A 16,763-nucleotide genomic window follows, 5' to 3' on the forward strand; every position below is an offset into this window, starting at 1 on the left:
CGGGGGGGGGGGTTCAGACCATGGAGGACTCAGAATAACTCTTCAGTAGCCAGGGGCCAGCCCAGGTGCAGCTGTAGATGCCGCAAGGGAGTGGCAATGGGCTAGCAAGCCCTCCGCAGCTGGTGTATGCCTAGCATGGGCCAGCAGGCTGTTCGGGGCAGTGGGTGGGTAGCAGCCCCGGGTGTGTCCACATGCCAGCTAATCAGCAGAGAGGACGGACGGACGTGAATGGAGCGCTGCCTCTCTTCTCTCTGAGAGGGGGCCCTGCGGGAGATCTTGGGGTGCAGGAGGAATCTCGCTGCCATGGGGCTAGCTCATGGCTTTGGGGCTGTCAGGGCAATCCAGGATCTTCCCTGCTCTCGACTGGCTGTCCCTGCTCTGTACCACGCACACCACCACCCCATGCAAGGGGCACCACAGAGCTCCAGGACCCCCCCCGGCCACGTGCTCAGCTGGAGGCTTCCCCAGTCACCAGCTCAGATGACAGTGTGGTCCAGTGGCTGAGGCATGGTGGGGCTGCCACGGTCACGTCAATCCGAACAGTGTCCCCGGGCTGTCCCTCCCGATGGGGCTTTATCCCCAAAGCCCTGGGCAGTTTGGATCTCCTGTCATTAAATAGAACCTCCCGTTGCTATTTCCCATGATGCCACTTGGAGAAAACCAGCAGGAGCTGACCCTAAACAAACCCCGGCAAGGCTTTGATCACCGTGTGCTATTGCCGGCAAAGATTAAGCTGCCATTAAAGAAACATTATGGAGGAGAATTCCCTCCTGCGTCGGTCTGGAATTCCCCACGCAGATGTCTGGAGCTCATTAAGAGCGCTAGAGAGTTCGGGCTGGATAGATTGCTTCCAATTGCCTCGCCATAGCCGTGCGATTAATACAGCCGTTTCCTGCTAAGTGCCTTGGCGTTCCTGCGCTCCTGACCCTGAGCACCAGAGCCGGGGGCGAGCCACAGAACTCACCCCATGGGGTCAGCGTGTTTTAGTAAATCACAGTCTTGCCTGGTGGTGTCACAGCTTCTCTGGGATCAGGCCATCTCCTGTATCAGCCAGGAAACCAAGGCAAGGGGGACAAATAGAGCTGGTCCCCAGTGACGTCTGCCTTAAATAAATAATAGAAACTTTGTTTCTAAACCCTCCGGTGTCAATCTCTAACAGAAGGGGGTGGGAAGAAGCTTCCTCTCTAGGCCGGTTCTCCTGTCCCTGCAGGGTCTATACCCTCATCTGAAGCAGCTGGGACAGGCCCCTGCTGGAGATGGGAGAGCAATCTGGATGCAGCCCAGGGCCGAGTGGACCTGGCCACCATTACGTTCCGATCCAGTTTAGCAACGTCTTCCCTTCACTCCCGTATTCCCCTGAATACCTTATGGTCCTCACCACAGCCCCCTCCCGGCCACTGCTTTACAATCTGCGGGGCCCTTTGAATGGCCTGACCTGGAGAGAAACCAGCACCTACTACTTCGGGCCTGTCGCAGGAAGAGAGCCTGAGACATAGGCCCTTGTATCAGAAGCCTGGGATGAGGCAGGACCTGCTCACAGAATCTGGCAAGAACAGGGCTGATACTGCAGAAATACACATTCCTAAGACGTGCTAGTCACCGAGTGCTCACGCAAACACATCCCGCTATCAAGTGGTACGAGAACATCCCCATATCAAGGATGGTACAGACACATTCTCCAAAGATAACAGGAACACACTGACCCCTCCTGAAAGAGAAGGTCAGGATGACCGTACGTAATAAAGATATTTTGATCGAACTAACATGTACAAGGTGATGGGTAATAACTAGCCACATCAGGGGGCAGTAACTAACTGCCAGTGGCAGTACTAACTTGTTTGTATCAGGGTACAAAGATGTATCTTAGAGGGAGTCTCTCTGTCCAGCCAAGGGGGGAAATGGAAAGTCCTGCCATTCACTGAGCTGCGTCCACTGTCACAGGCATACGTGTCTAGTCTCCTCACAGAGTCTGCCAGGGGCTAGTACCATGCTTCGTTGACAGTAAATCTGGCCCGTTGCCTTCATCCCTTAACAGATCTTGTGGTCATTGGGTGGTTTGCTCGATGCCTGCGCAGAGCTGGAGCAGCACACAGGGAGAACACACACACACAGCTGAACATCTAACCACAGGGCTGATCGGGGGGAAGGGCCCAGCTCTTTAAACAATCAGTCACAGGTCACCCAAAGACAGAGCTTGGCTTCTATGGTGAGTTTTGCCTGAGTGAGGACTGCAGGATGTGGCCAGAACTGTCCCCTTCCACACCTGGGTTCTGAGAGGGGGATGCAGGGGGATTGAAAAGACAGGAGAATATTTCTGTAAAGGTCCAAACACGCAATGGACTAGCTGGGGAGGGGCAAAAGATAAATGAGCTAGACCCTATTTTCCTGGGCAAAATTCAAGCTAGTTCTCCAAACTTCCTGGAAGAGACACCTCCCCGGCCGCCGCTGGTTGGTGGCTCCCGCTGCCCAGGCCAGGGCAGCATGCCTTAGCACAGCTCGCAAGGACGACATTTTGCCGGGGAGCAGTAAATGCATGCCGTATACAGTACCTGCTTTTCCTCCACACGGACCCCCACCGCCACTGAGCTCTGACACTGCTTTAGCACCCTCCCAGCGGGCCTGGGTTGGGCTGTCAGGGCGCATGGACAGGTGGAGGTATCGGCCATACGCCAGGCTCACTGCAAGGGCGGGGCGTGCTGCCCCATGGGCTGATGGGCATGGGACCGCACGGGTGCTGCACCTCAGGGTATTTTGAGAGGTGACTGAGGTGAGGCGGAGGGAGGAAGTGGGGGAATGAGTAAGAATCAGACAGACAGACAAGGGGGAACCTGGAGTTCTAAATTATAGATGACAGCCCCCCCCCCGACACAGAAGAGACTACACTTCCCAGCGTGCAGTGCTCCCGCCGGCAGGCGCTCCCAAAGCCTCCTGTGAAATACAAGAGTCACAAGTGGGCACCCACAGAAAAGGCCTGATCGGCGGAAGTGCCGAGCACCTGGCCCTCCCGTTGGCGCCAAAGAGAGCTGTGGGTGCTCGGGCCCGATGAAAATCAGGCCCCTTATTTGGATGCTGAGCACCCACCTACATCCTCCCGCTACTGCCCGGGTGGCTGCATTTCAGAACGCAGGGTGTCGGAGCGCGGCAGGGCACCGCCAGGAGCCGCTGGGGCGGCCTGAGGCCAGCTGCAATAGATCATGAGCTCCAGTGGTCCCCTCCAGAAGAACACGGTCTTTGGCATCCATCGGTTTTAGTCCTCCTTTTCCAGCCGCAGCTCCCTTCCCTCGTGGGGCCGGACACATCGTCTGCTCCCCGCAGCCGATATGTCCTGCGCAGGCACTGGACTGGCCAGCGTTGCAGGGAGGGTTCCCTCTTCTTCTATGCCTGTCCCCTCTGCTCTGGTCGGACGGTCAGCATCTTCCCCGTACGACGCAGCCCGCAGTGCATCCTGACGCCGCAGGTCAGCCAGGCAGGGTTTACTGCGCCCCGGTGTGGAGACACCCCATGCTGCAGTTAGTCTGCCTAGGAAATTCAGGGTGAATCACTGGTATTTCCACATGTGCCCAGCCAGGGGCTAGCTGTGTCAGCACAAAACTGGTACAAGCATGTGCCTCTGGGAGAGATGGGAGCATGCACCCGCCGACCCCTGTCCTGCACCGAGTACAGGGCAGAGAAGAGGACAGAGCAGGCCCAGCACGGGTGTCTCACTCTGTCTCCAGTGATCAGGGAGTGACAGCGAGAGGTTTGCAATTGACTGGACCTTGGAAATCATTTGCCTGCTTGTTAGCTGGCTGCAGCCGGGGGGGCATGTCTGTCCGTCTGTCTCTCTCACACACACACATTGGATCCCAGTGTCACTCTTACTCTCACTGTAAAGCTGCACGTCCTTCCTGGAGGTCTGGACAGAGCGTTCTCTAGCCCCAATTACCCTCCTGCTTTCATCATCCTGCTGCCTATTAGAATGCCTCGCCCGTATGAATAATGCAAAAGGCTAATCTACACCCAATAACTTTCTACAGGCTGGGTTCTCCAGGACGCCACCGGGGCCCCGCTCCTCCCTAGCATTCTTCCTTGCCAGCCTCAGCCTCCCAGGGAGTAAACTGAGGCCGATTCTCAGCAAATACAGGCTCAGTGACCGGCAGCGAGAGATGGAACCTGAGGGACACAAAGCCCAGGCCTTGCCCAGAGCAGAGACAGGCACATTCTGCTGCAGCCTAGGGCGGGCAGGGGTGGGAATGGCTTCAGGGATGGAGAATCCGAAGAGCTGCCTCCGTCCTCCCTTGGCAGCAAGGAGAGGTTGGCTGGGACTGGTGGGCCGGCTCTGGGGGTTACCCTCCCAGAAGGTGGAATTCAAACCCGAACCGTTCAGGGGCAGGTGTGTTTCCATGGCTGCTGAAACTTCCTTGGCAAGCGCGTGCGTGTGCCAGGTGCGGGGGGGGGAGGCTGCTCACTGCTGTGCCACGAGACTCGCACATGACGAACGCCATCACCAGAGAGGTGGCAGAATTCTCTTGCCACTCAGGCACCGTCTCTACCAGGCTGGCAGGGGAGAGCTTTGGGCAGAACCTTCCTGCGGTTCCTGGTGAAAGAGCTCTGTTCTGGCCTGCCCTCTGCAGCAGGAAGGAGGCTGCTGGAGGCTTTAAACACAGCAAGGGGGCTCCGTGCCTTCCCCCTTGCTCGCCCCGCACCCCTCAACCTAGCAGATGACATTCCCTGCTGATCGCCACGGTCTGTACTGCATGCTGGCAAGGGAGGCTAGGGACCGAAAACCCGCTGTGCTTGTGGATTTCATTCCATGGGTGGGGTGGAGCATGTGTGTGGCCGGGCGGGGGAATTAAAACCAACTCTTCATCTCCATCCAAACTGTTTCAAGGCCTTTACATGTAGGAAGGCAGACGCTAGCTTTGCGTATATTTTTTTATGGCCTTCGCTGAGCGAAACGTTCCAGGCCTGAGAATCCTGGCAGGGCAGGTGCGTTCTCTCCATCTCCCCGGGTCAGCTGGTATGAACTGGTGCCGCTCCACCGACACCACGGGAGCTTTGCTGGTTTACACCAGCTGAGGATTTGGGACCCCAGCATTAGAGAGGCAGGAAAGTCCCAGCCTCTCTCCCCACATCCGGGACAGGACTGTGCCCTCGAGCGCAGTCTCCCATCGTTCATCTGGGCTGGTTGAAAACGTCTCCAGAGATGGGGTTCCTCGCCCCTCCTTGTGGGAAGGATTTCACCCTGGGATGAAATCTCACTGGCAGGCAGCGTTTTCCGCAGAGCCAGCTTACATTTCGCCTTGGTCTTCCTGAGTTCTAGCCCAGTTCTGGGACAGGGAAGAGGAAACCTGAATGCAATTCCAGAGCCAGGCAGAACAAGTCTCCCCGCTGCCCTTGGCCCATCAGCGATCGTTTGTGAGCAACTCACCCGGTACTGGCAGCCCCAGGGCTGCAGCAGGGTCACCTTTGGTATCACAATGCGGCACGCTCCTCACTCTGCGATGGGAGCGGTATCTCATTTCTTCCTCAATTAGCTCCTGATTAGCAGTGTCCCGGGGCCCCTTTCCAGGCTCTGTTTAATGCACCATTAATAATTCATTTCTCAGATAGCAAGAATGTGTGAGAGGTTAGGGCTTTGTGACTAATAAGTTCCAGACCAACGCTCATCTCCCAGGGACAAATGAAGGGAAAAAAATAAATAAAGAGAAGGAATCAAAAGGTAACACATGTCACGGCCTTTAATCAAACACAGGCGACAAGGGTTTGATTGCTGGGGTGACAAACAGAACCACAAGTCCACACGCCAGAAATAGAACCCTGAGTCCTGATTCCCAGCCCCCCACTCTCGACCCCAACGCTAGGAATAGAAGCCCAAAGCCCTGGCACAAGTTTAGGGAAATTGGGAACTAGGGAGTTAACGTTTTTCAAAATGGCTAGTGATTTGGGGCATCTCAACTGTTGCTGCTCTGTTCAAAGACCCCTTAAGGGGTCAGGTTCTCAGAAGGCAGGTGCCGAGCCCTTTCAGGCACCCAAACCCACGAGCCACTTTTGAAAATATAGCTCCCGCTCCCTAGCTCTAACTCACTGGACCCCTTTCCCAATCGGCACTTAGGCATCTCTGTGTTACACGCTTTACTAGCAAGAACCACTAATGTGCCCAGACTTTTGTCCTCTTGTCGAAAGCATGAAAAGGGCTTTTAGAAATGTTAGTAAGATTTGCTAAAAATCACCAGCTGGTGCGCACAGTAGGAGCCCTGACACAGCACAGGGAAGCACTGTGGAGAACTGCATGCACTTAGCTAAGACACCACGGGGATAGCGCCGAGGTGATGAGACAGATGCCATTATATTTCAGTACTGACGATGGGCCCCAACATGCCAGGTGCTGCACAGAGGCCTAGTGAGGGAAAGTCCCTGCCCCAAACAGCTTCCCGTCCAAAGAGACGGGGAAGAGAGAACTCTTCCCTCCTCGTTACAGAGGGAGAACTGAGGCCCAGGAAATGAAGTGACTTGTTCAAAGTGACCTAGGGTCTGTGGCCGAGTCAGGAACTGAACCCAGAGCTCTGGAAGCTCAGGCTTGCCTTCCTCCCTGGACATGGGAGTTTAAGACAGAACCTGTGAAGAGCTATGACATATGCACGTGGAATTTCACATTGAACTCGAGCCTGTGACCCTGGTTTTAACACTATGAGGGTTCCAGGCCCCAGGCAGATTTCTTGTCCCCCAGGCTGGGAATGCTGCAGAGACCCTAGTGGCAGAGACAGAAGTGGTGCTGGTGAACACTCTGGGGAGGGCACACGTGTGTGCTCTATGTACTGGCCTTCCTCTTCCTTCACGCAAAACACGGGGAAAGACACGGAACCAAAACGATCTGCAGGAAGAACGGTTTCTTTAAAATCAAAACTAGCAAGAGAGGAATCTGAGAAGGCCCCTGCTGGGGAACTGTCCTCCCGCCTCAGTGGAAGTATTTGATTAATTAGTAGCACCTGTCAATGAATCTCCCCGAAGGTCAAGCCAGGCTGCTATGAAGGGACAGCCAGGTCCTTTGAACAGAAAAGTCTATGTCAACTTGGACCCACAGGCGGAGAACAGCACCTGCAAAGTAAAACACTACACCCTGCCATCTCCGTGGGTGGTCACGCTGTCCCTCAGCTCTGGGATAATCTCTTGGGCTCCTTTTTTCTGCCAAGAATTGTTACATTGCTGGATTTTTTTATGTATTTGAAGCTACACCAAAGAAGAGCCTTAAGCTTGTCCCTGCCGTAGTCCTGTCACATCAGAGGGCAGCTGCATCATGGCTCCTCACATGGGGCACCCTGGATGATGGCTGCTGTCACTTTGCCTGCAGGACTAGCGTGCCTTGCTGTAACGGCTGCGGGGTGAGCTGTGACAGGAAGAGAGCTCAGAATGCTGGGGAGACCCATCCAATCCACAGGCTTTGGGGCGTCAGTGCACAGGGGGTGAAGAAGGAATTGCACTGGCCCGAGGGTCTTATGCAGAGGGGCTGTGCCCACCTCTCAAGGTGCTGCTGTCGATGCTTTGGAGGACAGGACGGATGAGCAGTCTTCTCCAGGATGGCAGGAAGCCGGGTACCAGACTAGAGGGACCGAGAGCTGGAGGTGGAATATTGGCCCAGAGCACCTTAGTGTAGTAGGAAACAGAACGCTGGTCTAGACGACCCACCATCCTGTTCCGGTTCCCTGGAGGCAGCAGAATATTATCACCAATTCCGTGCCCCAGAGCCTGCTAGCGTCCCGACACACACAGCCAAGCAAAGTCCCTCCCTGCCCAGCAAACAAAAAACCATGACTAAGTGTTATGGAGTCCCCCGGCGATGCTCTGGAACTGCTCCCTATGAAGCCAGGCAGGACTCTGGGGAAGTCGCCTTTCTGTGAGCAGACTGTCTTCAGGACACACAGCTTCCACTTTCCTGGGTCTGACCTCGGAGCATTCAGCATCTTCTGCCCCTCCGTGCGCTTCCCCCAGCGAGTCCGCCCAGGCGGGGTCCTGGGGAAGCCAGAGGGTCCTGCCCCCCAACTCCGCAGTCAGACGGGACTCTCAGCCAGCCAGTAAAACAGAAGGTTTATTAGACAACAGGAACAGGGTCTAAAACAGAGCTTGTAGGTGCAGAGAACAGGACCCCTCAGCCTGGTCCATTTTGGGGGGCAGTGAGCCAGACAACCACATCTGCACTTCAGTCCACGTCCCCAGCCAGCCCCAAACCGAAACTCTCTCCAGCCCCTCCTCCTCTGGGCTTTGTCCCTTTCCCAGGCCAGGAGGTCATCTGATTCCTTTGTTCTCCAACCCTTTAGCTCTCACCTTGCAGGGGGGAAGGGTCCAGGCCATTAGTGGCCAGGAAACAGGGTGTCGGCCATTCTCTGTGTCCAGATCCCTGCACACACCTGCCCTCTAGGGCTCTGCAACAATCATACACCCTTACCCCACCACCTAGAGACTTAAGAACTGCCTAGGGGAAACTAAGGCACCCCCACAATATTCAGAGGAATCATTAAGAACAGTCCTACTTCGTCACACTAAGGTTATAGATTACTGGATTTTTGTGACTCCCTTTCTGTGTCTTCCCTCTCCTCCTGCAGCTACTGCTGCAAGCCATCCAGGGCAGGGATCTGTCTGGTGCAGCACCAAGCGGGCCGAGGAGACCCCGTGGCAGACGCAGCAGGCTAGCCAGCTGGAGAGCATGGCAGCTGCAGGAGAACAAGCTGTGACGAAGTGGGACTGTTCTTAATGTTTCCTCTGAATAGTGGGGGGGTGCCTCAGTTTCCCCTAGGCGGTTCTTAAGTATCTAGGGGGTGGGGTAAGGGTGTATGATCATTGCAGAGCCCTAGAGGGCAGGTGTGTGCAGGGGTCTGGACACAGAGAATGGCCGACACCCTGTTTCCTGGCAACTAATGGCCTGGGCCCTTCCCCCCTGCAAGGTGAGAGCTGAAGGGTTGGAGAACAAAGGAATCAGGTGACCACCTGGCCCGGGGAAAGGAACAAAGCCCAGAGGAGGAGGGGCTGGAGGGGGTTTTCAGTTTGGGGCTGGCTGGGACATGGAGTGAAGTGCAGACGTGGTTGTCTGGCTCACTGCCCCCCAAAATGGACCCAGCTGAGGGGTCCCGTTCTCTGCACCTGCAAGCTCTGTGTTAGACCATGTTCCTGTCGTCTAATAAACCCTCTGTTTTACTGGCTGGTTGAGAGTCACATCTGACTGCGAAGTTGGGGTGCAGGACCCTCTGGCTTCCCCAGGAGCCCCGCCTGAGCGGACTCGCTGGGGGGAAGCGCACAGAGGGGCAGAGGATGCTGAATGCTCCGAGGTCAGACCCAGGAAGGTGGAAGCTGTGTGAGCTGTGTGTCCTGAAGACAGGCTGCTCACAGAAAGGCGACTGCCCCAGAGTCCTGACTGGCTTCATGGGGAGCAGTTCCAGAGCATCGCCCAGGGACTCCGTGACAACTGGTGGCAGCGGTGGGATGTACTGCACCCCGTGGATGGTGCTTCCTGCAGTAAGTGACTGGGGAGCAGTAACACGAAGGGGGATTGCCGAGGACCAGGCCTGCTGAAGGCTCAGAGAGGAGCGGTTTCGGGGGGCGGTTAACCCCTGGGAGTGTGTGACCAGCGAGAAGGACTGTGCAGTAACAGGGTTCCCCTGGGGATTGCAGCGAGCAGTCCAAGGGGCGGAGGAGTCTGCAGCTCGACCCTGGCAAAGAGGTGGTGACCTCTAGAAGGGCTGGCACACTAGGGGTTCTCCCTGGAAACCGTGGGGAGCTGAGAACACACAGGCCTGTGAGTCCACAACAACTTGGGAGGAGCGGAGTGATGGCCTGTCACCGTCTCCTTAAGAAGGACATTGTAACTCTGTGCAGAAAGAGAGGGTTGAGCATTGGAAAGTTCACCAAAGCAGAGTTAATCGTGCAGCTGGAGGAGGATGATCGCTCTAAGGAACAGATTCCTGACCCCAACTGGGGCTATAGCAGGATCTGGGAGCAGCTGAAGCGGGAGCCAGGCATCGCCAAGACTCCTGTCCCCGACCAGACGGGGGTCTTCACGATCGGGTTCCCCATCTGGGGATTGGAGAGGGACGGGATTGGAGCTGAGTCCGAGAGAGCAAGAGGACCCTGGGAGACAGCGAGAGCCCGAGAAAGAGCTGCAGAAGCAGCAGCAGCATGAACTGGCGGTGGGGGAGCGGAGAGGCCTAGGGGACCTCCCAGGGGTGAGTGGGGATAGATCCCGGGGGGCCAGTTCCGCAGGGAACCTCGAGACTAAATTGCTGCCCCTGGTTAAGGAGGGGGTGTGTGTGGATGCCCACCTCACTGCCTTTGAGCAGGCTGGTGATTTCAACCAAGGGGACCCTGCGGAAAAGCCCCGGTGTCTAGCTCCCTTGCTGGGTCCCAAGGCCATAGACTCCGTCAGCCAGATGGTTGGGGATGTGGACAGGCTCCCACTCCTGACCCCAACCTATATGTCTGTGTGGAGTTTCCTGGGGCCAGGCCACCCGGACCTCCAGTGGGAGCAGAAGGTGATGGTCAATGGGGAGACATTCTTGGGGTGGCCAAAGGGCATGGGCTGCATAAACCTTCCCACATGCGGCCTGCGAGTGCTATCGACCACCCCTGACCTAAGGGAGGGCGTGAAACTGGAAGGGCCTGGTGTAACTCCTACCAAGGAATGGGAGAGATGCTGGGGCATCCATGGGAACGGCTTCGAACTTCCCCAGGTCACCGGCTAAAGTGACCCCGCTCAGTTCGATCTCGAAGGGGGGAGAGATGTGACGAAGTGGGACTGTTCTTAATGTTTCCTCTGAATAGTGGGGGGGTGCCTCAGTTTCCCCTAGGCGGTTCTTAAGTATCTAGGGGGTGGGGTAAGGGTGTATGATCATTGCAGAGCCCTAGAGGGCAGGTGTGTGCAGGGGTCTGGACACAGAGAATGGCCGACACCCTGTTTCCTGGCAACTAATGGCCTGGGCCCTTCCCCCCTGCAAGGTGAGAGCTGAAGGGTTGGAGAACAAAGGAATCAGGTGACCACCTGGCCCGGGGAAAGGAACAAAGCCCAGAGGAGGAGGGGCTGGAGGGGGTTTTCAGTTTGGGGCTGGCTGGGACATGGAGTGAAGTGCAGACGTGGTTGTCTGGCTCACTGCCCCCCAAAATGGACCCAGCTGAGGGGTCCCGTTCTCTGCACCTGCAAGCTCTGTGTTAGACCATGTTCCTGTCGTCTAATAAACCCTCTGTTTTACTGGCTGGTTGAGAGTCACATCTGACTGCGAAGTTGGGGTGCAGGACCCTCTGGCTTCCCCAGGAGCCCCGCCTGAGCGGACTCGCTGGGGGGAAGCGCACGGAGGGGCAGAGGATGCTGAATGCTCCGAGGTCAGACCCAGGAAGGTGGAAGCTGTGTGAGCTGTGTGTCCTGAAGACAGGCTGCTCACAGAAAGGCGACTGCCCCAGAGTCCTGACTGGCTTCATGGGGAGCAGTTCCAGATCATCGCCCAGGGACTCCGTGACACAAGCTTTCCAGCAGGCTGCCATTTGAGAAGGCAAAAAAATACTGTGGGTGCAATTTGGCACGTGTGATTTAGGTCACACCCATGGCTGCGCCCAACTGAAATGACAGACCAGGCAATTAGGTGGGTCAGTGACCTACATTAATTTCAGCCAGCAAAGCCACAGGCCAGTGCCTCAGACACCAGCCCGACAGGTTTTAATGTAATTCTCCCTCTTCCTATAATCGCCCCTCAGTGCTGTACAAGCGTTCAGCCAACACCCCTGCAGAGTAACCAGGTCTCATTAGCCCCATTACACAACTGGAGAAACTGAGGCACAAGGAGGGATGAAAGACTTGCCCAAGGACACACATGTAGTGACCCAATGTGGGCACACTGAGAGGATAACAACTTGCTACTACTGGCAGTTAAAGAGAACTCTCTCTACCTTGCGAGCGGAAGGGCTACGTGCTGAAGGTCCCAGGTCCAAACATCACAGCGACCCTGTTTAAAATGCAACAGTGCTTTCATGGCTCCCAACTTCACCTGGACAAAGCCAGACTTCGGGAGGGGTTCCATTCTCTTAGCATGGCACAAGCATTGTCAATGCACATTTGAACCAGTCACGTTTTCTGAGGTCGAGATCGGAGAAACGTTGCAGCCCTTTAAGTGCTAGAAAGACGAGATGACAGGGCTGAGCAAACTGGAACCGTCCTCTCACGCTGTGGCCAGACGAGATGCACGCTTTACGGGGTGTGCCTCTCATATCCCCCTATGCAGGAATCCTGCTGGAGCTGCTGCTTGGGGGAGATAGGATGGTCCTAGGTATATCACAAGGGGATCTGGCACTGAGAAGCTAGGATGACCAGATGTCCCGATTTTATAGGGACAGCCCTGATATTTGGGGCTTTGTCTTATATAGATGCCTATTCCCCCCAACCCCCCATCCAGATTTTTCACACTTGCTGTCTGGTCACCCTAGGAGAAGCCGTCCCCTGCCAGAAAGGCTCCTGCCATGCCTCTCTCTGATCTCATTTCCTCTCCTTCTGAGGGTTATTGGTTTAGCCTCCTTTTTGCTCTGTGTGCCTCGGGGCTGGCAGAACCGGGTTTGGTGATGACATGAGAACGGAAGGGAAAGTGCTGCAAGGCGCAGCAATGTTTGGAAGGTGCAGAGCCCCAGGCAACACTGGGTTTGAAACAACACACTCCCATGGCAGGGAAACACCTGGTGGGATCCCAAAATATCACGGCCTCTTAAGGTCCACCATTAGCTTTGAACCAGCTCCACGAAAGATCTGGAGAGGCAGTCTGGCCAAGTGGGTAGGGCTGGGGGGGGGATATGGGTTCTGTCTCCAGCTCTGCTACTGATCTGCTGGGAGACCTTGGGCAAATCATTTCCCTGCTCTCTGCCTCAGTTTCCCCACCCACCCTTTGTCTTGTCTGTTTCAACTGTAAGGTGTTCAGGCAGGGACTGTTCCTCACCGGCTGTACGCTCAATGCCCAGCACCACGGCGTTGACTTCAGTTGGGCCGAACCAAGAGACTGAACAGGGCCGTGACAGGGAGCACTTGATATTACGTTCTACGACTCTGCTGAGCTTGCGTTGCTGATTCGGTCCCAGCTGTACGCCTGTCCTGAGCAGCAGATTAATGACTCTGGGGCCCTGCTGCCTGCGTCCTTTAGCCCAGCTGGCAAGGAGCTGCGCGGTGAGAGGCAGAGCATCAGTTTTCAGCTCATTGGTGCTGTGCAATATAATGCCCATCCCAGAGTCCGAAGCCTGTCACACTGTGCAGTCCACAGGCCGGTCCGTGTGCGTTGCTCAGCTCCCAGCTCCACTGACACAGTGCCCTGGGTGTGCGTGGCCCGCTACACACAACTAAGAGGCAATGTTCCTGACCCATTGTGCTTAAAATATACGTAAACCACGACAAAGCAGGAGAGACGGCGTCCAACACAGAAGGCCTGGGACGGGGTGGGCGACCTTTCAGAAGTGGTGTGCCGAGTCTTCGTTCATTCACTCTAATTTAAGGTTTTGCATGCTAGTGATACATTTTAACGTTTTTCGAAGGTCTCTTTCTATAAGTCTATACTATATAACTAAACTATTGTTGTATGTAAAGTCAATAAGGCTTTTAAAATGTTTAAGAAGCTTCATTTAAAATTAAATTAAAATGCAGAGCCCCCCTGACCGGTGGCCAGGATCCGGGCAGTGTGAGTGCCGCTGAAAATCCGCTCGCATGCCATAGGTTGCCTCCCCTGGCCCGGGAGCATGGAGGAAGGGGTAAAGTAGTGAGGTGATGTGAATGGGAGACACAGCTCTTGCTGGAGTCTTTTCTTGCTCGAGGGACAACGCCAAGCAAGGGTATTCGCACTCCAAACACGCTCAGGGCTTTGAATTCTTTTGGCAATTGGAGCTGAGGTTCCGGAGCTGAAAAGCAATTGGGACGTGGCTTTTCACTGAAGAACGAGTGAGACAGGAAGGCCTTAGGGAATCACCCCACTTGAACTTCTCCACCGCTTCATGCAGGTGCATTTCATACTCCCGGGTGTAAACAACAACACAACTTGCAGGGCAGGGGACAACAGGGTCCTGGGTCTGCAATCTGGGTGTGAGCCCGATCCTGCAAACACTTCCATGCACCTGGGCCAGTCCCCCTCTTGGCCAACCTCAGGGAGCGACCCAGGGACCTCCAGAACTAAAAGCGCAAGTGGCTGGAGAGTAAGCTAAAGAACCAAGCGCTGTAGCTGGGGCTGTACCAACTCCTACGGTCCATAGGTGGGCCTGGGCAGGGACAAGTAACACACTCCTCAGTAGATCACACATGCTCAACATTGAGCATGGGTTGTCCTGCTGAAATCACAGGTGCTTAAAGTCAGGATGCATTTTTTGAAAGATGGAGGCTAGAGGGAGAAGCTCAGAGCTGTCCAGAGGAGAGGGTCACATCTGCACAGCTGAGTTGGGCCAGGTGTGCAGCAAGGGTAGATCACTGGCATGCCACTGAAGTCACAGTGCACTGATGTTGACAGAGTCACGCTGACTTACAGCAGCCGAGGAGCTGGGCTCTCTGTAACATTTTTTCCCTCCAGTGGCTGGTTGAGGAAGGATCCAGGCCTGTGGCTGGTTTCAGAAATTAGATTTCCCTCCCTTCTGTCAATGATAAATAAGACAGCATTATGCTAACTCATCCCTGCGGGGCAGCCTAGTGTACTTGTGAAACCCTGGCTAAGTTATTAGGCCTCAGGAGGAAAATAAAAAATTAGTAGCACACTGGAGAGCGGAAATATTGGGCCAGATCCCCACCTGATGTCAATTGGCTTGGACTTCAGCGGCGCTCCAGCCATTTACACCGGGGAGGAGCTGGCTCGTTACCCAAACACACCCCTTGCATGCAATTCTAAAATCACAGGCCAGACCGTGAGCTGCCTAAACTGCAATAGCTCCGTTGAAACCAACACTGATTCCCACCAGCTGAGGATCTGGCCCGTTATCCAAACACTCCAGTTGCAGGTGCTTCCTAAGGAGAAAAACAAAGAGACGTTTCCGTGGGGAAGGATGGACTTATTGTTTTCAGACCCAGTTTGCAGTGAGTCAATTTGATGGATGTGTCACTCCAAGTCTCTTCAGGATGGGAGGGGCCGGCTAGGGGCAGCCCCTGCTGGACTCCGCTCCGGTGCATCATCGGGGAAGGGGGCGGGGGCGGGCGGAAGCACAGCATCCTTGAAGTGTAGCAAGGAACAACACGTCTTGTTGACGGCCGCACATTAGGTGTGACGGATTTTTGACAGATCCAATTATAAAGCCAGGTCTCTGCAGAATCGCAGGGCCTGATATTTAGTGCATGAAATTTTGTTTCTGATTCTTTTTTTTTTTTTAAGAGAGAGGCAGAAATAGAATAGAAAAAGGTAGAACCCCCCCCTCCCCCCCGCCATCTATTTAATAGCCAGAAGGCTCCAGGCTGCTCTCTGGTAGCCTCAGGGCAGTGGGTGGGAGGATTACCACCCCTTCTTGCATTGCTGGCAGGACGTTCTGAGACACAGATTCCCTGTACAACTTCATCTCTCTGTGTCTCAGTCCCCCAGCTGGGTGATGCGAACAATAGCCCTGCTGCTCTTTGTCTTGTCGGCTTGTTGGGGGGGGGGGGGCAGCCTCTTCCTAGGTGTCTGTACAGCGCCCAGTGAAATGGGGCCCTGACCTTGGTGGGGGCCCAGGAGCCTCTGCTGTAATTGCCCCTCACAGACACTTCCAGCAGCTGAGGGTCTGGCCTGCTCCGTTCCTGCGCATGGCTAGCATGGTCTTTCCCTTGTACAGAACTCCTCAAGGAAGGGACGCAGACACTCCCGAGCAGGGGAGACAAATGTACGTTTTTCCTTCTTGGGCCCTGTTTTCTGGCTGTTCTGAGAACACTAGTTCTGCAAACAGCGTAGAGCCAGCCCTGGCAGCCGGGGCAGGAGACAGGCAAGACAAAGATACCACATTAGCCAGTAGAAAGCAGGTGCTTCTCCTGCACAAAGGATGGGGGTGAGCCAGGACTAAAGCCTCCCGCAAGGTCCCTGGATTCGGCGGCGAGCAGAGATTCTGGGGCAACTCCATTTAGATTGAAAAGTGTTGATTTTTCTCGTCTTTTTTTTTTTTTGGAATTAATGGGGTGTGAAAAGTGAGGTGATAGATGTCGTGTTACGGCTTCTCTTATGAGAGTCCCCGCTGGGAGGCCTCGCAAGGGTTTTCTCCTAACCTGTTAGGAGTGTCCAATGGTCATCACATCCCACAAAGGGAAGGGGCCGTTTGTACCGCTCTGCAGGGAAATGCCTGTGTCTGTCTGGGGGGCTTACACCCCCACGGTCTCTGTAACATCGGGGCACCTCCGACGTGAAATCAATAGCGACAGGGACCTCGCTCGCGGAGACGTCTGCAGGCTGCGCTGGTTTATGCTTCGCTCCTGGGAAGCAAAGCGTCTGCCATCCCCACGCCGCTCTGACCACCAGGGCAGATTTCCATGCACTGGCCCTGATCAGGGAAATCGCCACCCTTGCCAGTGCTGCTCCCTCTCCACTGATGCTAGCAGCGCGGGCAGGCCCCATGGAAACGAGCCGCAGGTCCAGCGTTTGGCCTTGCAACCCCCCAGCCAGTGGGCGCAAGACTGTCGGCCGTGGTGCCGCAAAGAGCGCCGGTGGGTCGCCTCGGCTAGGGCTCCTGCCGTCGTGAGCACGGGCGGAGCTGAACCAGGATTAACCAGGGGGTGAAAATTATTCAAAAACAGCCCGAGTGCAGCAGATGTGGACAGTGCATTGAGCTGGGAGTCAGGAGAC

The sequence above is a fragment of the Caretta caretta genome, chromosome 27 (genome assembly GCF_965140235.1).
Source record: "Caretta caretta isolate rCarCar2 chromosome 27, rCarCar1.hap1, whole genome shotgun sequence".
Classification (NCBI taxonomy): Eukaryota; Metazoa; Chordata; order Testudines; family Cheloniidae; genus Caretta; species Caretta caretta.